Genomic DNA, 22,272 nt, shown 5'->3' on the forward strand with positions numbered 1-22,272 from the left:
GTTTATACTTAGGGCGACCAACTATCCTCTTTGCTCAGGACAGAGTTTCAATGCTTAAATAGAGAAAGTAGTAGGAATATCCAGTTTGTCATCCCACATGGAAAGGGCTAAATGCTCCCTCTCAAAAACAATGGATTTATGAAGAATAGTATAAGTGACAACAGAGCCCTTGATAAGGCTTTCTTCCTGCATGTCACACTCCAGAGTCCTGAGGTCCTGCCAATGCCCATGGAAGTCATTTTGTGCCCCTACCGCCCCCTCTACACACACACACACACTCCTTATATTCAACCCATTTCAGATATTTGAGCCTCAAGAAAATGACATCATCTGAAAGGGGTCAGAAAAGATGAGGGGTTGAGGAAAGCATGAAACTCTCAAATTTGGGCACATTCTACAGTCTCAGAACTAGTACTCAATCATCTTAAGATCAAGCATCTAAAAGAAAACTACACTCTAAGTATTCTTAGCTGTTTCTAGGATTCAGCAAGACCAAAATCAAGAACAATCCAAACAGCACATTGAAAGCCTTATCTTTCAGCACTTAAGAAACTCCTGTTCAGTTCCCGTCATGGCATGGTGGAAACAAATCCGACTAGGAACCATGAGGTTGTGGGTTCGATCCCTGGCCTTGCTCTGGTGTAGGACAGCAGCTGTAGCTCCATTAGACCCCTAGCCTGGGAACCTCCATATTCCACGGGCACAGCCCTGAAAAGACAAAAAAAGAAACTCCTGTTCTTCAAGTTGTATGTGATACCTGACTAATCGCCAACACAAATCCATGTCATAGAAAAAAGCAGAAACAGCGCTCTTAATCCCAAGAAACTCTTCATTGTCCCAGATTGCAAATGAAATCCCACTGGGGAAACAGGATGCTAGGAGAAGCACACTTTAAGCCATTATAGCAGAAGCTGCACTCATGTGTGTGTAATTAACTACCAACTTTGGGCAGCACACACATGCCATAAATATACCATTAGTTCATTGTCTAAAACCCAACACTTTTTACTCAAATGTTTTGTTCCCATGGAACAATGAATTTTACAAGCCTACAAAAACACCCATGAAACTCACACACAAATTGTAATGATGACTACTGAAAGCATAGGGAGCAGGTCTTTTAAATATGATTCAAAGATCAAGAGAAGGCTCTACTTCATTTGCTTAGTCTCAATCATCAAATACAAAGTTTTGTTTTGTTTTGTTTTTTTGTCTTTTTGCTATTTCTTGGGCCCCTCCCGCGGCATGTGGAGGTTCCCAGGCTAGGAGTCTAATCGGAGCTGCAGCTGCTGGCCTACGCCAGACCCACAGCAACGCAGGATCCGAGCCACGTCTGCAACCTACACCACAGCTCACGGCAACGCCGGATCCTTAACCCACCGAGCAAGGGCAGGGATCGAACCCGCAACCTCATGGTTCCTAGTCGGATTCGTTAACCACTGCGCCACGACGGGAACTCCCCAAAGTTATTTTTATACACTAATGTTTGCTTTATAAAAACTTTCTATGATCCTATAGTATCTATCTCCATGTCTAAGCACTAAAAAAGTAATGATAATAACTGTAAGAGAATTTAATTGTCCTGTGTACCTGAGAAGATGAAGTTATGAGGATTTGAGGATTATAAGACTGATTTCTCCTATCTTCTCCTAATTCACCAACAAACCTCTAAACAATGGCTCTTGAACCTAACAGACATCAGACTCACCTGCAGAAGTCAATGAAGCTCAGCACAGCTGGCTTAGCCTCACCCTACTGATTCAGTAAGACAGGGTGAGACTCAAGAATTTGTATTCCTAGCAAGTTCCCAGATGGTACTGAAACTGTCCAGAACCATACTTTGAGAATCACTGCTCTGAAGGGTTTGCCTTCAGAATGCATGCTGTGTTGATGCTCATTAGCAGTGCTTATCAAAATTTAAAACATAAACACATCACCAGAGCATGGCATTACAATGCTTATTCTGATTTAGAAGGTCTGGAGTCAAGCTAAAATCCTGCATTTCTAACAAACTCTGAGGTAATATCAGTGATACTGACTTATAATTTTTAGCAAGGCCTGAAGATATTTTATACAGGGTTCAAATTCCTTTCCTCAGAAGAGAAGATGAAGATGAGCAATTTCAAAATCTCTCTAAGAAAATGGGCCTAAAAGAATATTTGGTTCAAATGCATTCCACTGCTTCTTTTTTTCCTCTACAACACCAGTTCCTCAAGTTCAGTGATATTGTGCTGTTTTATTTTTATTTTATTTTATTTTTTGTCTTTTTGCCATTTCTTGGGCCGCTCCCGCGGCATATGGAGATTCCCAGGCTAGGGGTCGAATCGGAGCTGTAGCCGCTGGCCTACACCAGGGCCACAGCAACATGATATCCGAGCCGCGTCTGCGACCTACACCACAGCTCACCGCAACGCAGATCCTTAACCCACTGAGCAAGACCAGGGATCGAACCCACAACCTCATGGTTCCTGGTCAGATTCGTTAACCACTGCGCCACGACAGGAACTCCTGTGCTGTTTTAATATAACATGGTAAGGAGAAATTTACAGGAACTAGAAATGATTAGATAAATGCTTTTAACTACTCTTGGTATTATGTGGATTTTTATCCTTACATTCACAGTCTATTCTAAAAGTAATGGCCACTAAGTGATGAGATCTTCAAGGGCAGGGACCATCCCCATGTATTTTCGCATTTCCAGAACTTGGCAAACCTGGTACCTGGTAACAGATGGGAACCTGTGGCTGAGGGGAACAGTGGAAAAGAAAAATATATAATTCATTAACATTTTTTTCTATTTAAGAGTTTACCAAATTATTTATATCCCACTTGAGTGTAGGCATAAATATATGTATATTTAAAATATTTATCCTTGTGAAATTTTATGCATATTAATATAAAAAGCATATTAATATATTTCATAGATATTGCCATCTAGGTTAGCAATGCTAAAGAACAGCACAAATGAAGGCCAGGCTTGTGCAGAGGTAGATACATCAGTGTGTCTGATTTTCACATCTACCAATCAGCAAAACTACAACTGTCGACAAATTGTTAGCAAACCGGTAAAGGAATATGTGGTTTAAGTCTTAAATGTATCTGGTTAAATCTCTAGGAAAGCAGTAATTTCAGGATGAGGAGGGAGGCATTGAAAAGTAGTCACTTATACCTCTATATTATTTTTCCTCTACTCGTGAGCCTCTATCTTCAAGGCTTCGTGATCTCTCCTCTTTTTTTTTTTTTTTTTTTTGCAATAACCCCCCAATAGCTTGCTATACCCTGAAAAAAAAAAAAAAACCTCCTTTTTCTATTTTCAGTATTTTTTTTAAAAAGCTCTCAACATTTTAAGTACTTACAAAAATTAAGTACATTAATATGTATGTTTTAGTGAGTGAGGGTATATTTTAATTTTTGGAGGGAAATGGTTACGTGAGAGGCACTATAGGAAATAGCGGAAAGATGAAACAAGACCTTCTCCTCCTTACCTACTGCAACTGAGGTTCCAGAAACCTCCAGACTTATTATGGTGATTATGCAATATACAGGCCATATTTAAGGTTTTCCAGTTGTTAGCAATGTGTCTTTTCACAGCAATTTATTACTATTTATTATATTCTGAATATGATAAAGATTGATGCATTGTTTGGGTTATCGTATCCCTTTAATCCTCTATAATGTACTAAAGCCTGTCTCTCAGCTTTCCTTTTCGGTTTAAATATTAACTACTTTTTTACTTTTTAAAAATTAGGGCAAAATGTACAAACAGTTTAGTTCAGTCTTTAAAAGGTGTACGGTTTCATGAGTCTTGATAAATATATGCAGGCATGTGAACACCACGACAGTCGAGATAGAGAACATTCCCATGATCCCACATGTTCCTGTATGCCTCTCTTTGCATCGGCTAATCTCCCAGTCAACCACATATCTATTTTCTGTCCCTATACGTTTGTCCTCTCCAAAGCGTCATTTGAATGGAATCATACAGTTTGTACCCCTTCGTATCTGGTTTCTTTCACTGAGCATCATGCGTTTGAGATTCATTCATTTTGAGTTCTTAGGGGTAACAGTAGTTTTCTTCTCATTATATCTAAATAGTATTTCATTATATAGCTATACCACTTGTTTAATCATTTATGAGTTGATAGACATTTAAGCTGTTTCCCAGTTTGGGGTTATTATGAATAAAGCTATAATCTTTTGTGCATTGATCTTTGTATAGGCAGATGTTTTCATTTCTTTTCAGTGGGATTGCTGGGTTGTATAACAAGTGTATGCTTAATATTTTAAGAAATTACTAATCTGTTTTCCAAAATGATTTCTAGTTGTTCCATATCCTCACCAGCACTTGATATTATGGGTCATTCTAATATGTATTTTTCTCTCATTGTGATTTAAATTTCCATTTTCCTAGTAATTAATGATGTTGCACAAATTTTCATGTGATTATTTGCCATCTGTTTCTTCATTTCAAAGAAGTGTCTGTTCAAAAATTTTGTTCATCTTTATTGAGTTTTTTTTTCATCTTATTAGTTGTGCCTCCTGACTTGTTTTTAATAAAGATATCTTTTTAGCAGAGTCATAGCTAGTTGTCTTAAGACCCACATTTAGAATCTATTTAGTTATTTCTTCAAATTAGAAGCAAGTGAACCTTTTTGGCAGGAATAATCATAGGCTCGTAGTAAAGTTAAAGATCTTAATTTTTTTTTCTTTTTAGGGCAGCACCTGCAGCACATGGAAGTTCCCAGGCTAGGGGTGGAATCAGAGCTGTAGCTGCCAGCCTATGCCACAGCCACAGCAACATGGGATCTGATTCTTGACCTACGCCACAGCTCACATCAATGCCAGATCCTTAACCCAGTGAGTGAGGCCAGGGATCAAACATGAGTCCTCATGGATACTAGTTGGGTTTGTTACCACTGAGCCATGATGGGAAATCCAAGATCTTACAAATTTAAGAACAATTACGTTTCTTTTTCATTGTGCATTTTTATGATTTTTTTCTTTTTTATGATGTTATAGAGCTCTTCATATATTTGAGAGATTATGCTTTTATCTTTGACAAATATGTTCCTCCCAGGAAGTCAGCTGTCTTCTGACTTTACTTGTTATATTTTTACTGTTTAATTTTATTTTGAATTTTATTTGGTCACATTTTACTTATTGCTTCTGGACTGTAAGTCATAATTAAGACAGATTCTCCCATATCTAGTTAATAAAATAATTAATACAAGCGAGCAACATTAGGTTTATTAGTTACTTGGACCAAAGGGTAGCCTGTACAGAGCTAGTAAGTCACTATCCTTTGTCATTTGTAATTCACCGTTGTGTGTATCCAGTGTGATCTCTAGACACCTAACTGATTCAAATAAACCCTCAGGTAAGTGGCTAGTAACACTAAAACCTTTCAGCTATTTCTCCTTAACACTTATATGCAGGCAAGAAAATAAATTGAAAAAATCTCTCACTCACTAAGGTGTCCAGAGGTCCCATCTACAGTCCTGTCTCCCCAAGTGAGAGAAACCCAACATCTGTGTCTCATTCTTACTAAGCTCTGGACCAGGGGTCAGCCAACATTCGCTTCAGACAATCAAGATATTGATCCTTCGAAAAGGAGACTTCTCTGTGTCTCTACATCCTCTCCTTCTCCTTGCCTTGGGTTTAGGGTTCCCATCTCTATTTTTCAAAATTGCTCTTTTTTTACAAAAAGAATTACTTCCCTTGGAAAATGTACAAGTTAGTTACAGCGGAGGGTCCCAAACATTCACATAGTTCTATTGGTGGCTTAGTAATTGTTTTTAGAGCATCTCTAGGTCAAAAGAAATACTTAATGGCTTCATTTATTAATGCCCAAAATAACTTAGTAAGTACTTATGCCCTAACAACTTTATAGCTTTTTGAAAACAAGAAAACACATACGCTGAAAAAAAAATTTTAACGTTAATTTTATTGTTTAAATAACCACAGTTATTTACTAACAGAATGTGTATGCTTCTTCAACAACACACAACTTCTCATATATTGGAAACTGATTGGACATTGATACTTTTATTTATTTATTTTTTTGTTCCACATCTATTTTCCCATGATTGCTTTTGCTTTTTATCATAGCAACCACTACATCCCCAGTTGCACAAAGATATGGCTTCATTGAAAGAAATGTTGTGCCATCAGATGATGGAACTCTGGGCTACTTTGAGCTAGTAGTTCATACAGTGCCTGGCAACTGTCAAGTATCTGTCACATACAGAAGATTCATAGCTGTATATATTCTCGACTCCATGTAATGAGGAATTGCAAACTTAAACAAAGGGGTATCATTTTCATCCACCTGGGGAACAAAGTTTAAGAGATTCATTAGCATTCAATGATGATGGGGTCCTTAAAAAACAGGCAATATTGTTTACTCCCTACATGAATGTAAGCGACACATTTCCAAGGAGTGATTTAGCAATAAATATTCAGTCTTTAATAATATTAAATACAGTAAACATACTTTATCACAGCAGTTCCTCATCTAGTGTTTTATTCTATAGAAATACTGACATGAGATTGCAACAATTTATCTTAAAACATGTTATTTGTAACACTCTTTGTTATACTGGCAAATTTAGAAGGCAGCAATTCATCATTTGACATGAGTTAGATCAATTATGATCTATCTGTACACTGCATTGATACTCAGCAATTAAAAATGACAAAGTAAATCTATATACTATATATGTATAAATATATATACATAATTATATACACTATGTCTATATGTCTACACTATACACACACATATATATACACACATACATATAAAGTAGAGTATCTGTATACATGATTTGGCATTAGCCATGATGATGATTTTGTGCAGTTTTTTCCAAAGTGTGTCTGTAGAGAAATATATGTATACCTCTATAAATATGTATATATTCTGGACACATATATTATATTTGTGTATAGATATGCATATATATCATTTCCTAGAATGTATTTCTAATAAGAGTGTGTGTATATATACATACACATTAGAATAATTATCACAATGACTATCACCAAGGAATATGTTAGATGAAACTTTAATTTTGTATTTTAACGTTTTGTATCCATTTGCCTTTTTAACTATTTCATGGATTTTCTTACATCATCTAGTTAACAGAATCTCCCACTGGACTGCATACACTTAAAACTTAGCTATTAGACTTGCTATACTCAATAAAATTCTTAAGCCATTTTGCTGAATTAATACCATATTCAGATCTGCCTGTCTGGTGCTTCTCATACTATCTTTGAAATAGAGGAAATTAATAACACCATAAGTGTATAGGATCATAGCTGGAAGATGCATGCTTGAAATACAGTTTTTTCTAAATATGCATATAAGTTTTCCGTGCCTTTCTACAACGACACTTATTTTATTTGCATTTAAAATAACATTTTAAGTTGTTTTCCAGATAAGTCATTAAGTATCTCTTAGAATAAATTCTCCAGGAATTTTGCCATATCCATCCTTTCTCTTTGACTGTATTGTGGTACTTCAAGGCAGTCTTAAGTTTGTATAAATCCCAGTATAGGAAAAGCAGCACTACTGGGAGAAATTAATCAATGTTTTCACAGGAACCAACTTGAAGAAAATCTAAGCTTTTCATAGATCATAGGACTTTTGTAAATCTTCCAACTAAACAGGCTCTCCAGGAGATGTGCATTGCTCACCTAGGAACATCCATGAGGGCTAATTGACCACTGTGTCTATCTGGGAATATGAAAGCCTGGTTAGAAAAGAAAAACAGGGCAAAGAGTTAGACTATCTGACCCCTAAGAAGGATGTGAACATAGCATTTAAGAGAACGGGACTCTGTAAGATTGATTTTTCACAAATACAGGGGTGGTCAAGGTTGGACCTCCTGACCCTGTTGGCATCTCTTTTCCAGGGCGATAATGTTGGGCAAGTTCTGCAGCTACTGATACAGACAATTCTAGCACCCTAGGAAAATTTGTAAAAATAAACAAGCAAACAAACAAACTGGGGTTAGGGGAAGGGGAATGGCTCCATCTGTGAGTGCTGAAAGGCATCATCAGGTCAGAGCTGTGACCACCCTAAGTCCCATATAGTATCAAAAATTGGCCTGCGAATGACATCTCTCTGAGCACTTCAAAGGTCTTCAAAAAGACAGTTCTGTGGCTACCCCATGATGCTTTGCTGTATTCCCTTTATAGGATACTGGTTTTCAATATCTAAGTGATCAAGAAAAGGTCAGACTTCAGGAGCCAGAGCTGATGATAGGTCTAAAGGCTTTCTCTCTCACTGCAGAACTGAGTTAACAGAATACATCTGTGTGTGCCATCAGGTATAAAAGCTCTTTGGCTTCCCCAGCTGGTCTCAACTTCCTGTTGCCTGAGGAGCTCTGAGCCCAGGATCTAGCATCATGAAGTCCTCTGTGGCGTTGGGAGGACTTCTGCTTCTATGTGTTTCCTTGATGTGGATGTGTTCTGGGCAAGAGCCAGGTATGAGTGAACCCCAAATGATGGAGCTTTGAGTTATGAGCTTCTGGATGCTTGGACTTGATTGGCTCCTCCTAAAAGGGAAGAACTCTACAACTCTCATGGCCCCAGCCTTATCCTCCCCTTGAGTCCAGCAGATAATGCTGAATGAGTGAAGGGGTATTGTATGCAAGTTATTTTCTCTGAAGTTTCTCCAATTTGTCTCTCCTCTTTTCCTCCCACCTTCTCCTGCTTGTCAGCTACTGGAATGCCCACCAAGTTATTCTTGGACCAAATGCTCTTGCACATGACTTTCTCTTCCCATTGCTGACACCTCAACTGTTCTTTCACCACTTCACGTGTAAGTTACTTAATTACATGTTCTTAACTGGCCTCCCTTATCTAATTTCCTCTCTTCCCCTCCAGAACATCATTGCATAAGGTTTCTTGAGCTACTATGCTGATTCAACCCCTTCTTAAAAACTCCAGTGCCTCCCTGCAGTCCACTGGGTGAAGCATAGACTAGTTGTCAATATGCTGTAAAGACAGACCTCGGGCTACCCTCTGATCCCATGGGTCTGATTGGTCCCCAAAGAGGGATTTTCAGATTGTTTCCCCACTGGCATTGTGTAGTCTCACTCTGGCACCTGGGAAGAATTTGGTACAGAACCCTTCCCAACATATTCAGGCTGTGTAGACCATAGAGACCTGGGTGGCTCAGGGGAGGCAAATGCTAACTTAAAAATCTTGCAGGTATGTAAACCATTCTAAATGCTCAGAAGGAAAAAGTAAGATAGATTATGTAGCAGGTAGAATTGACATAGTCTAGGAGAACATATTTGAGGTAGGGCCTCGGGATGGCATTGTCTTTACTTAGGGGAAGTTTTGGGGGCTGAAGAGCAGAGACCACCTTCTGATTTTTGCCTTAAAAAAAAAGTTATGCAAAATGCCTTTAGTTCAGTGGTGGTCATCTGTGTCTAGGCTGCTACACCAATGGGGATAGAATACAGAGAGGCTGAAAAAAAGGTGGAGGAGACCAAAGGGGTATAAAAGTAACAGGGGATCTTGAGGTGTTTGGGGACAGGGGAGCAAGCAGCACAACCATCCCCTCTGCACAGGCTTTCTGATATAGAGAGTAATGTGCTTTTGCAATGGTTATTAGAGAGCTGATTTTTTTTTTTTTAAGTAGAAGTTGTGTGGAAGCTAGGAATGGAATGTTGGTCTGCCACTGAAATTTCAGGACTCAGAGGTGAGGCAGGTGGAAAAGAAAATCAAAGGGAACACTCCCTTTGTGCTAACACCCCACAAAGAGCCAGGGGCCCCCGTTCTGACCCCCCCACCCCGTTCCCATCTGGCCCTGACCTGGGGCTCCATAGCCCGAGAACAATGCCTGGCTTGCTTCAAGGCAGCTCATGCTAAAGACTTTGGTCTTTTTCCTGCTCACACCAGAAACCAAATTCTGGAGACCAGGGTAGTGGTATGGACATGAGAAAGTATGCTGAGTGTCTGTGGCATTGGGGCTGACCTAAGGTTTCACCCACCCTATACCATTCTTTCCAAGCCTTGCCTGATGCCTTCCCCCAAATTGGCATCATCATTCACAAACCAGTTCAGATGGATGAAGGATGTGGAAAGTACCATCAATTCTAAACAAGGGGTCCCTGGTAAACAAGTTGGCTGATACAATAGCCACGGTGACCCCCGACCAGATTATAAACTTAGGCACCCAAAGCCCTTGAGTCTCTACTTTCCTTGTCTGTCAAATGCAGAGAATCATGTTCAATTTCCCAAGAGATTGCGTTCAAACTTAAAATAATGGTAGAAATATGACAGATCAAAAAAGAATGAGTATGCAGGTGCTTTGTAAGTATAGATTTCTCCCAAAGTTTCAAATAATGGTATCGAAAACGTGAGTTTTCTCCCCAGTATTAGGATATACCTGGTGGCTAAAGAGGCCTATGAGGCTGTTAGGGCATGTTGTGAAGTGTCCCTTAAGACTTAGAGCTGGCAATAAGTAACTTTGATGCAATTCCACATGCCATCTTCACCCTCAATATTGAACTTTCCCTAGAGAACTCAGGCTCAGGCAGCTTTATTTGGGCTACTTCTGTTTCTATGGTAACGCCGTTGATACTTCAGTTGCCTCACAAGGGTCTAGAATCTGAGCAAGATCTTTCCTCCTTTTCCAAATACAAAGGCCATATTATACCTCTGTTTTTGTCCTCCCAACATTTAGAACAGGGGTATCAGAATGCCCAGTGTTAATTTCCATTTAACACTTTCTTCCCTCATCTATTTACCTACCATGTGCCTGACTGTTGGTGGCTGTAAAAATATAACAGTAAACAGCTTCTATCTTTATAAATCCTGCCTTATAGTTGGGGAGAAGGCACTATAAATAAGTAGATAACTGACTCAAATTTTATGATAAGGGTGATAATAGAAATAAATGGCATGATGTGAGATGGGAATAACTACGGAAAAGAAAAGGCACTTGAATAGAACACTCAGTGCAAGGTCTTCTGAGAAGCCGACATTGAACTAGGACGTGAAAGAAAAGTCATCAAAGCAAATATGCAGAGAAAAGGAATTGGAAAGGAAGTGGCCACCTCAATGAACCATAGGGAGGGATTAAAACACATTGTATTGCCCCCTGGAGTGCTTTGGAAATTTATGTTTTTGTTCTGAACAAGACTAAGGGAAAGAAAATATGCTATACAGCCTAAAATTCAAGAGACAATCTCATACTGCAAAGAATTGTCCCATATGAATTTCAAATACATCCCTATTCTTTTATCTTAGAGGCAAACATGTGTGTAATATCCAAACCTAGAATTTACCATTCATGTATATATAAATAGTCTTTTTATAAGGTTCTACATATAAAACCAAGGAAAATTGCACATCAGTTTGCTTGGAACCTTACTGAGTTTTTCATCATTCTGGAAATATCTCTCCCCTGAATTTTGTGGTACTTAAATCTCTGTTTTATCAGCAGCAGTGTCACACACTATGACTCTTGATATAAGTGTAGATGACTCTGAGTATCTACATATTGATATCCATGCTACTTTATTATAGCTTGCTTTCTTTTTATTTCTTTGATATTGCAATTAGTGGATTATAGTGACTTTTTAAAGAAATGTGTATAGATGGATTATCTATAAATTTTATTTAGGGATAATAAAGGAGACATTAAAATTGATTATTATAGAACTAGAGCATTTGGGTCTGATAGGCTGAGACCACTAGGCTAGAGTTTAGTGTATCAGTGAAGGTTAGGTGGGCAGATACTCAGGGACCACAGCAGTGAAGGTGGTAGAGGCCATTACAACTTCAGGTTTGCTGGGCATAATGGGAAGCAATTGGAGAGTTGTGTGCAAGCTGGTGAAATAGTTTTTATCTGATTTCATGTTTGCAATTGCTCTAGAAGGAGAACAAAAATGGAAGCGGGATGCTCCTTTACAAGGCTATGGAGGTGGTCCAGGAGAAACAGTGGAACTGGGGGTCAGGGCATTTCTCATGGAAAAGTGGATAGATGTGAGATCCAAAAATAGGCCACAAATGATCCTATCTACAAAACAGAAATAGACTCACAGACATAAAGAACAGACTTGTGGTTTCCAAGAGAGAGGGGGAAGAGAGTAAGATGGACTGGGTGTCTGGGGTTGATAGATGCAAACTATTACATTTAGAATGGATATAAATGAGCTCCTACTGTATAGCACAGGGAACTATATCAAGCCTTTTGGGATAGACCATGATGAAAGATAATATAAAAAAGGGAATGTATATAAATATATATACAGTAATTTTTCTGTACAACAGAAATTGACACAACACTGTAAATGAACTATAAATTTTTTTTTAATTTCAAAGGTAAAAGTGAGAAGATTCAGTGGACTGGATGCTGGTCCAAAGGAAAAGCAGGAGTTGGCAATAAATCCTTGTGTCTCTTGACTTGGCAGTTGAATGCATTGTGGTGTTATCAAGAGAGATAGAAAACAAACAGGGAGTGGGGTGAAAGTTTGGATTTCTGTGTTGGACATGTACCCTTTGAGTGGTCTCTCTCAAATATCCACTTGCTCTCTAGTAGCTAATGGGAAAGAAGACTCTCAAACTCAGGAGAGAAGTCTAGGCCAGGTATAAAAATCAGATCTGCCAAGGTAATGGAATGTGGTCCCAATAAGCTATGAACCTGGCATGATTTTCAGTCCCAGCTCTTTTTAAGAGTTCTGTGACCCTGAAAGAGTCTCTCATTCTCTCCATATTTTTGGTACATCTGCTCCTGTGTGACACAGAGCCATAGGCAAAAAGTTAAAATAGGGGACTATTTTCCAAGAGTTCACATTTTCCAGGACACTAGGTTTCAGGGAACTTAGCACCTGGCTTGAGAGCCCTAATAAGGACATGCTCCTCCACCAAATGGAGCTGCCACTGCCATTGTTTCTCAGGTAGACATTCTGAGGGCTCTGCAGGTTGATTCTGACCATTTTTGGTGGCGCCAGGGAGGAAGGGTGGCTGGGGTGGAAAGAGGGGGTGTTGTACTGTGAAAAGAATCATTTTCTTATACAACTCTCTAAGCTCATTTCTTTTAGCTGAAGCTGGTCTTCCTTCATGTTACCTAATACTGCTCAAACTTTGAGCTATTTGTTGAAACAGAATTGCTGGCTGATTTTTTTTTTTTTTTTTGGCTCTTTTAACAGTGTTGGTACAATGTAGCTGTCTTCATTTCCGCACTATAGCTAAAAGAGCACTATTTTATAAAGATGAATTGGTAGGCCCTGATGAATTATTTCTGGGCACTGGCTGTCTGGCAATTCACGTGCGAGCAGATGAACTTGAATTTGATTATCCTGTTACTTTGTGTGGAATTGAAATACAGGTAAGAGAAACAACTGTTTTACCTAGTATCATCTGTAAAAAATTTGAAACTGTTGCTTTATGTTTATTATAATATGCCATTTGCACTTCTAATTGGTATGATAGCTTAAGCGGAAGCCCAGAAAGAACACAAAAAACCTTTTATCTGTTTTCATTCATTTCCCAGAGACCTACTATGTATAGAACATGAAGAGTGAATAGGAGGCCCAAAGACCATTCTCTTCTGAAGCTTGGAGTCTGCGTGTATCATGATATAAATATATTATCAAGCACTTTCACACATTTTCCAATCCTCATAATTCTATGGAGAAATGCCATCCTTATTTGTGCAGGTTAAGGAATTGAAGCACAAATACTGGCGATGTAACCAAACTCAAAAAGTTAATATAGAGCAGAGCTTTATTTGCTTCTGCCCTTTGTCATATTTTGTTTTGCATTATGACTCTACTGTACAGCACAGGGAACTATATCCACTCTCTTGGGATAGAACATGATGGAAGATAATGTGAGAAAAACAATATATATATAAACATATATATATGACTGGGTCACTTTGCTGTACAGCAGAAATCAGCATTGTAAATCAACTATACTTTAATTAAAATTTTCTAATTTTTAAAAAAGCAGCTCTAATTGTAGAATATACAGCAACAATTTTACAAAAACTACCTGGAGGAGTTTGGAGGAAAGTTACAGGAGGTATTTTGAACTCAAAATAGACTTTGCTTGTTCTTCTCTATCTCACAAAAGATTATTGAAAATATATCCATATTATAGCAACATCAGAGTAAGGAAAGCTCTGGAAAGGTTTTGATATAGGAGCTTTCCATCACACCAAAGGTAAGTGTAACACTACATCCATTTTATCTCGGTTTGCACTGCTTTAGCCATGGGGTTAAGTATTTTCTGCCAGGAACCTACCCACAAGTCAATAGAAGGGGTTGTTTGGACATGTTGGTGTGAAGTTCTTTCAATGGAGCCTCTTCGCTGACCCATAAGTGTTGTGGTCTGAGGGCGCCACTTATGCTTGTCCAGCACATGCCATTTTGCCAGCCCTTAATCCCTCCAGTGGGATCCAGTGACTCAGATATTCTCCATCATCCTTGCCAGGGAGAGATCCAAAGTCATTTGATCCACTTTTAATGGTTAAAAACAACTGTCACTCCTACAGTCCTAGGCAACAGCCTAAACTGGTAGTTATCAAGCTGGGGTGATTTTTTGCCTCCCAGTGGACATTCAGCAATGTCTGGAGACAATTTTAGTTGTCACATCAGGCAGGGCTGCAGTGAGTGCTACTGGCATCTAGTGAGCAGAGGCCAGAGATATAGCTAAACACCCTACACTGCAACCTACACCACAGCAAAGTCAGATCCTTAATCCACTGAGCAAGGCCAGGGATTGAACCCGCATCCTCATGGCTCCCAGTACAGATTGTTAACTGCTGAACCACACAGGGAACTCCTAATTGTCTTTTTAAAAAAATCTTACCACTTGACTTGACTTTCTGAAACAGATAAATCATTTAGATGCCAGGATACTCTGTAGCTAATAAATCTATAATTTGATGACATAAGAACTTCCCTATTAAAGTGGGAAAAAAAGAAGATACACATACAAAATATACATTAAGATCTTAATAATATAAACAGTGGAGAGCTAATAAAGTTAGGTAGAAATACACACCAACAGAGAATTAAACCCAGGATGATATCATTTTAGGAAATATACCTCATTTGCTGAGCCGTAAACATATTTCACATGCTTCCTGCAATATGTGCATATTTTACATTCAGAAAACTCTGTTCAGTAGAACACATGCAGAAGTTTTAAGTACCTATCTTCCTATCAGGCTAATGTTTTCGAGGATTTGAAGAGCAGATCAAAAAGAAAATATTATGTTTTAATTTAGAAGCTATATAAAGTATTTCAAAACCCCACAATATTGTCTTTTAAAAAAATCCTTTCCTGGTAGAAAAATTCTTCTCCTAAGATGTGAAATTTTTTTCATTCCTCGAAAAAATACTTTTTTTTTGTTGTTTGCTTTTCAGGGCTGCACCCACAGTATATGGAAGTTCCCAGGCTAGGCGTCAAATCAGAGCTACAGCTGCCGGCCTACGCCACAGCAACACCAGATCCAAGCCACATCTGCAACCTACACCATAGCTCACAGCAACGCCAGATCCTCAACCCACTGGGCAAGCCCAGGGATTGAACCCATGTCCTCATGGCTACTAGTCTTCCACTGTGCCATGATGGGAACTCCGCTCAAAATTTTTTTTTAATATTCTGGGAAAGAAAAAGAATGTATGCCAATTCTAGCTGTAATTATTGCATTAAATATGATTTGATACATATTATATAATTTTTGAATAATCTAAGTTATTAAAAAATGAAATTTATTATACTGTTCAGAATATAGGACCATTTTACCACAAAGCTGTACTCTGACTTATTGCATACAAAGTAAAGCATTTTGTTTTAAAATACATTCATCACCTTTTGTATCATTTTAAAACTTGAATCTCATGATTTTTTAATTTTGATTTGAGCAGTTGAACATAAAACACTCAGGATCAACTGACCCTTAGCTGACAATTCTATTCAAAATCATATGCCCTGTGTTTTTGTTCTGTATTCTCCTGAAGTTAAATGCCTCCATTTTGCCAAGGAAAACTTTAATTACCCTGATTGCAGTCAATATCATGATCTCTAGAGAGTGAACAGTTTTAAATTTGAATAAAATAATATTTTGCGATAAATAAACACAAATTTCAAAGGTGTTTTTCCCCACCAGGTTTTCTATGATGGAACGTTCATTAATTCCTGGCTTACCTACAAACCAAGGAATCACTTACTTTCTGCTGAACTTCGTTTGGAGTGTATGGTTCCCAGGTTAGTGCAAAACATCCTTTTTTTTCTTCCTTACGTACTATAGCTTTTTGCTGAAATGTAGCACTATTTATCCAGAGACCTCGAAAGTCACAGTTGTTTGGGGTTTTGTTGTTGTTGTTATTTTTAGGTCCACACTAGCGGCATATGGAAGTCCCCAGGGTAGGGATCAAATCGTAGCTGTAGCTGCTGGCCTACACACAGCCACAGCAAGGCAGGATCTGAGCCAAGTCTGCAACCTACACCACAGCTCATGGAAACACTGGAGCCTTAACCCACTGAGCAAGGCCAGGGATCAAACCCGCATCCTCATGGATACTAGTCAGGTTCATTACTGCTGAGCCACAACAGGAACGCCATGATTGTTTCTATCTAGATTAGCTTGATAGTATGTCTGCCAATATTATTTAATCTCTGGAGCATCTCACTGTTCAGCTGTCAGGACTCAGGATGAGTGAGTTACACAAGTTATAAAGCCAGACGTGAACCTCGCTTCTTAATTCTAGATTCTTGATTCTTTCTATTCACTCTCCCATCCATGATGAGGGTATGCTGCCTAATCTACTTCATGGCACCAACACTTGACACACACATGTAAGGTGTCTTAGGCAGATGGATAGATGGGCTTTGACTCTTCCGTAATTCAAGAGGCTCTGGTTGTGCAGAAGAGTTGGGGTTTGGGAAGTCAAATAAATAATAATCCATTTCTCCTCCTGAATTTGATATCAACGAAGTAATAAGTCAGAGGATAGAGAAGATGCTGATCAGGATGCAGCTTTATTTCTAATAAAGCCAACTGGCAAATGAGACTTTAGACCTGCAACTATAAACCCCCTACAACTGCCCCATGATATGAATTTACTGACTCAGGAGAAAGAACTGGAAGAGTGCAATCTTCCCCCCTTGCCTGCAAAGAACTGATCTGGTAAGCTGGCCTCTTGGCTGCAGAGCAGACCAGAAGGTGACCCTCTGAAGACAGTCTGGCTCCACAAAGATATCTACACTGGGACCGAATGGTCAATGATCTGTTCTTTCTCTCAAATTTACTATTGGATAATATTTTCTTCTTCCACTGAGAAAAATGAAGGGAGAGGGCCCATAGAAGGTGAAACTCTTCCTCCTATGGTTTTCTCTCCCAGACAGCAAACCAACATACACCTTTCTTCTCTGGAAACTTAAAAATATGGGGTAAAAAAAAAAAGAAAATTCTACCGTTTGAGCAGTAAGGGTACAATTTCTTTTAAACCAGTTGGAATTAAATAAGAAGAAGTAGAAACTTTGCTAAGAACAGACTGTCAGGCAACAGCTTTTGACCAAAAAAATGTTTGATCCTTGCTACTAACAAAAAACTCATTTATTGAACACTTACCATGTGCCAACCACAAGTTTACAAGAACTTAAGGCATTTTAATCATCATTATCAACCTTATGCATGAGTCACTAATATTTAATGTTTGAGAAACTGGTCTTAGATGCATTGAATGATTTGCCAATGTCACCTAGCTAGAAAGTCCTAGATTTAATCCTAGGTAGAATGACTCAAGCTGCTGTTTTACATTGCTATGCTATGCCATTCTGTGATGGTTAGTAAGCTCTTATCTTTCAGCTTCTAAACTGTCTGATGTTGTCTTTTGAATAAAAAGAATAGATTTTATTAGCTCTTTGCAAACCTGTTAATAAACTTTAAGAGATGCTAGGAAAATCTTGCCTTGGACCTATTACTATTTTCAAGCAAAAATCCCTGTTCATATCTTAAAATGGTTTTTCTTAATTTAACAGAGAACCGTTTCTGGTTACATAATTTATTAGCCCACAATAAAGGATTTGGTGAGGGTATTGAACAGAACATGATAATGTGTTTGTTTGTTTGTTTATTTTTGGCTGCACCATGGTACATGGGGTTCTTGGGCCAGGGATCAGATTCAAGCTGTGACAACGCCAGATTGCTTAGTTCACTCTGCCTGACCAGGGATTGAACCTGTGTCCTGGCACTGCAGTGACACTACCAATCCCATTGTGCTGCAGCAGGAACTCCAATAATGTGTTATTCTTAAAATAAAATGAAAAGTTATAGCTGTTAAAGCATAGCTTGCTAATATCTGAGCCCAAAGATCAATTCCAGGAATGATATCTTAAGCCTTGGTATTACTTTTCAATTCTCTTCTTTTTTTCTTTTGAAAGCTCCTGTGTCTCCCCTGACAGGTCCACTAATGACACTGAAAGAATCAATAGCTTAATCATACCTCCACCTGTTCAATACTGGTTCTTGATACAGTACAGATACTGTGTGAGATGTGGTTATGCCCACTTCAGAGATAACTGGGTAAGGATACCTTCAAAATCCAATACCTACCAAGCCCAAACATTCTGTCCATCCTACTTCCTCCCCCTTCCTCCTTGCAACCACAACTCTGTTCTCTACATCTGTGAGTCTGTTTCTGTTTAGATAGGATCATTTGTGCCATATTTTGGATTCCACATATAAGTGATGTCATATGGTATTTGTCTTTCTGATTTATTTCACTCTGTATGAGAAATGTCTATTCAAGTCTTTTGCCCATTTTTCAATTGGGTTGTTGACTGTTTTATTGTTGAGTTATATAAGTTGTTTGTATATTTTAGAGATTAAGCCCTTGTCAGTTGCATCATTTGAAACTATTTTCTCCCATTCTGTAAGTTGTCTTTTGAGGTTTTTTTTTTTTAATGGTTTCCTTTGCTATGCAAAAGCTTGTCAGTTCGATTAGGTCCCATTGGTTTACGTTTGCTTTTATTTCTGTTGCTTTGGGAGACTAACCTGAGAAAACAGTTGTAAAGTTGATATCAGAGGATGTTTTTCCTATGTCTCTTCTAGGAGTTTGATGGTGTTTTGTCTTATGTTTAAGTCTTTAAGCCATTTTGAGTTTATTTTTATGCATGGCGTGAGGGTGTGTTCCAGTTTCATTGATTTACATGCAGCCAAACAATATTTCAAACATGTGCAAGACTCCCTTGAATTTTGTTTTCCTTCTATAATCTTTAAGAGATGTGATCCAGGTTGCTCCTGTTCTTAAAATCTGGACTATCTCAAACCATCTGGGATACAGTTCATATCTGGGAGTTATAAGAAAATCAGACCCTAAAGCTCACCTTAAATAGTCTTACTAGTTCCATTCCCCTTGGTATGAACTCAGAGAGTCCTCCTGTTTGTTTGAACAATATCCCTGAAACTTGGGTTTCATAAATACCAAATATCAGTTGCTTATGAATTTTGTTTTTCTACAGTCAACGCCTTTTTATGGACCACACAATTACTCCCTTCCAAGGAACCTGACTCCTTCTTTCCTCTACGAACTTTAGAAGTGTGTGCTCCTGGACATCCAACAGCAACACAGAAGTAATCCAGTTTATCGATGTCATGAGGCATTTTATTCTTATGTTATTTATATCTTTTTAATTCATTTTAATCTACTGTAACCATGATGCCTTTGAGAAAGGCCATTGGTGCTTTTAACTTTCAATGTGGCCATATGTCCATGAATAAAAAGGCATATTTTATTATATATCTGCCTTTATTGGATTTCTCATTTAGCATACTGGGCTACTGGGCTGGGTTAAAAGGGAAGGTGGGATCTGGGAGAAAGTATATCACCAATGTTATTCTCAACAACTATTTAACATGTAGCTGCTGAAAATTTGTAGTAGTTGTTTGTAGGAATATGGATAGTACACTTGCTTGGAAGATAGTAAATAGAAATTAAAACCCATTAGAAGCAGAGAGAGCTCAGAAGGGTGAGTGAACAGAATGTCTATTTATATCCCCCCCACCAAATTATTCTATAATGCAAGTTCAAAGGGTTGGATTTTGTCTCTACCCACATGTCCCTCTGACAGTCCCTTGGTCATATTATGATACATCCCTCCACCCCCAATACAAACAATACCAGCCACTCTTCCATTCTTGGTCCCAAAGATTCTGTGTCAAGTGGCTACTTGCACAGAAAACTCTGAAAGTTATGGTCATCTCTACTGATACCTTTTCAAATTTTACTTTGGTCAAGATGTTATCACCTTTTTAAATTTAGAAGCCCTGTTACCATCAAAAGAATTTTAATTGTATGCTCTGTGGTAATGATGCAAGCACAGTCACTTTCTTGGGTATAACATGATGGAGAAGGTAAAATAAGATCCCCAAGTATAGGACAGGGTTTTTCCAAAGTCCAAACTGGCCCCTGAGCTTCTGTCATGGACCTGGATTTGTTCTTACCTGCTTAGTCAACCCTACCCTTGTAAGCCCCACATATTTCCTGTGCATACATTATTAATAATAGATGTTTTCAATTTGCGTGTCCAATTAGGTTGAATTCAAGCCAGGGAAACCCACTCTCTGAAGCTGGAATGGTCCAAGCCCCAGCCCTTTCCACCGTCATTTTCCTAAGGGGCATCTTAGTTTCCCGGTAAGGGTAAAAGACTTACTCTGCTTAGGGCAAGATTAAGACTCTGAAAACCTCCCTAGGTAGGGCTCAGGGATTGAGAAACTGGCCATTTGAGCCTGCATCCTCTTATTACCTCTTCTGCCCAGTAAGTAAGGAAAGCTGCTTCACTTTCAAAAGTTTTGCCCTGGGGTTCCAGCTGTGGCTCGGCAGGTTAAGAACCCTACATAGTGTCCATGAGCATGCAGGTTTGATCCCTGGCCTTGCTCCGTGGGTTAAGGTTCTGGCATCTTTTATTTTTACAGTTCTTGCCAATGTTTTTAAGAGCCATTCAGGGAGCAATCAAAATGCCCCCGAAGCTGCAGAAGTCATGCACCCAAGCCAAGCTCGCAAAATAAACCTCCTCCCACCAAAAAAAAAAAAAAAAAAAAAAAAAAAAAATCATGAGGATGAATGAATAGACGGGTAGATACAAAAATATATATTTTCTAGGACTTGCACCTTTGAAGAGGCCCAGGCCAGGTGCATTGCAAGATTACCCCATACTTTCAATTGACTTCATTCTAGAAGTATTTTTCTATGCAAAATTTTATTTGAAATAGAATCATCAGTGATTTGGTGCTTTATTTACACTGACCCCATGGCATTCGTTCAGTTACCCACCATCTATTGAGAGTTACTATGAGCAAACTATTGTTTTATGCTTGAAGAATACATTAATTTTTCAAAAAGACAAAAATCTCTTTCCGTTTTGACCTTACATCCTAATAAAAAAAAAAAAAGATGGGTAAGTAAAATGTATTGCACGTGGTTAGTGCTAAGAAGGAAAAATTAAAAAGAGATGGGTATGAAATGTTGATGCGTGTGAAATTTTAGATAGGGTGGAGGAAAAGGACTCAAGAAGAAAATTTTGAGTAAAGATAGGAAGATAGCCAGCGAGAAGCCATGTCGATATTTACACAGAGGGAATAAAGGAAAGATCACTGAGATACAATATTAAGATAATTAGGTTGGGATGATTGTTGTACAACTACAAATATAATTCATTAAAAAAGAATATTAAGATGCCATTTTAAGTAAAGATTCATGCACATAGGACAACAGCACATGTTTCACATTGGATGCAAACGATTGTCAATAAATACATTAGAGCAGTTGCCTACCGTGGAGGAGGGATCAATGGATCAAATCAAGAAAGAGATCTTGCATTACCAATGATAACAATGTGTGATTAACTTGACTCTTGAAATTTCTGTAATTCTACCTAGTTTGATTTTGTCTAAAATGGGAAGTAGATGAAGCTACTCCCCTCGTCTTTCCCAGATAGATAAGAGACTTAAAGTCTGAAAAATTAAGTCTAACTGTAAAAAATTAGTCTCTCAGCCTTTTGCCCAGAGGTTTGGCATTCCTAAAATCATCACACCTGGGTAGCCCCCTACAAAGGAAAATGGCTCTTGAACTTTCCCTTGAATTAGGATCCCCTGGGGAACCTGTAAAGCCATGGATTATTTGGCTTCCATTCCTGAGGGGGTGGGACCAAGAATTTGCATTTCTAGCAAGTTCCCATGCAGTGCTGATGCTGCTACCCTGGGGACCACACTCTGGGAACAACCGTATAATAGTA

General features: G+C 38.5%; 1 non-coding gene across 2 annotated transcripts in view; it reads left to right on the forward strand.

Annotated features, from left to right (window-relative positions):
- Nucleotides 1-19,776, forward strand: part of LOC110259711 (uncharacterized) — a 64,633-nt gene extending 44,857 nt beyond the window's left edge. Inside the window, exons 3-6 of one of the 2 annotated variants that reach the window (XR_014839184.1) lie at nucleotides 13,173-13,351; nucleotides 16,145-16,242; nucleotides 18,421-18,562; nucleotides 19,501-19,776. This is a non-coding gene — a transcript (uncharacterized LOC110259711). Of the gene's footprint in view, nucleotides 1-13,172; nucleotides 16,243-18,420; nucleotides 18,563-19,500 lie in introns of both variants that reach the window. The other variant, XR_014839183.1, reaches the window with a different exon arrangement.
- Nucleotides 19,777-22,272: the final 2,496 nt, after the last annotated feature.

Source organism: Sus scrofa, chromosome 2 (assembly GCF_054392235.1).
Source record: "Sus scrofa isolate SSC_HxYL_T2T_F1_AM1 chromosome 2, Sscrofa_HxYL_maternal_Yorkshire_Landrace_v2.0, whole genome shotgun sequence".
NCBI classification, from domain to species: domain Eukaryota; kingdom Metazoa; phylum Chordata; class Mammalia; order Artiodactyla; family Suidae; genus Sus; species Sus scrofa.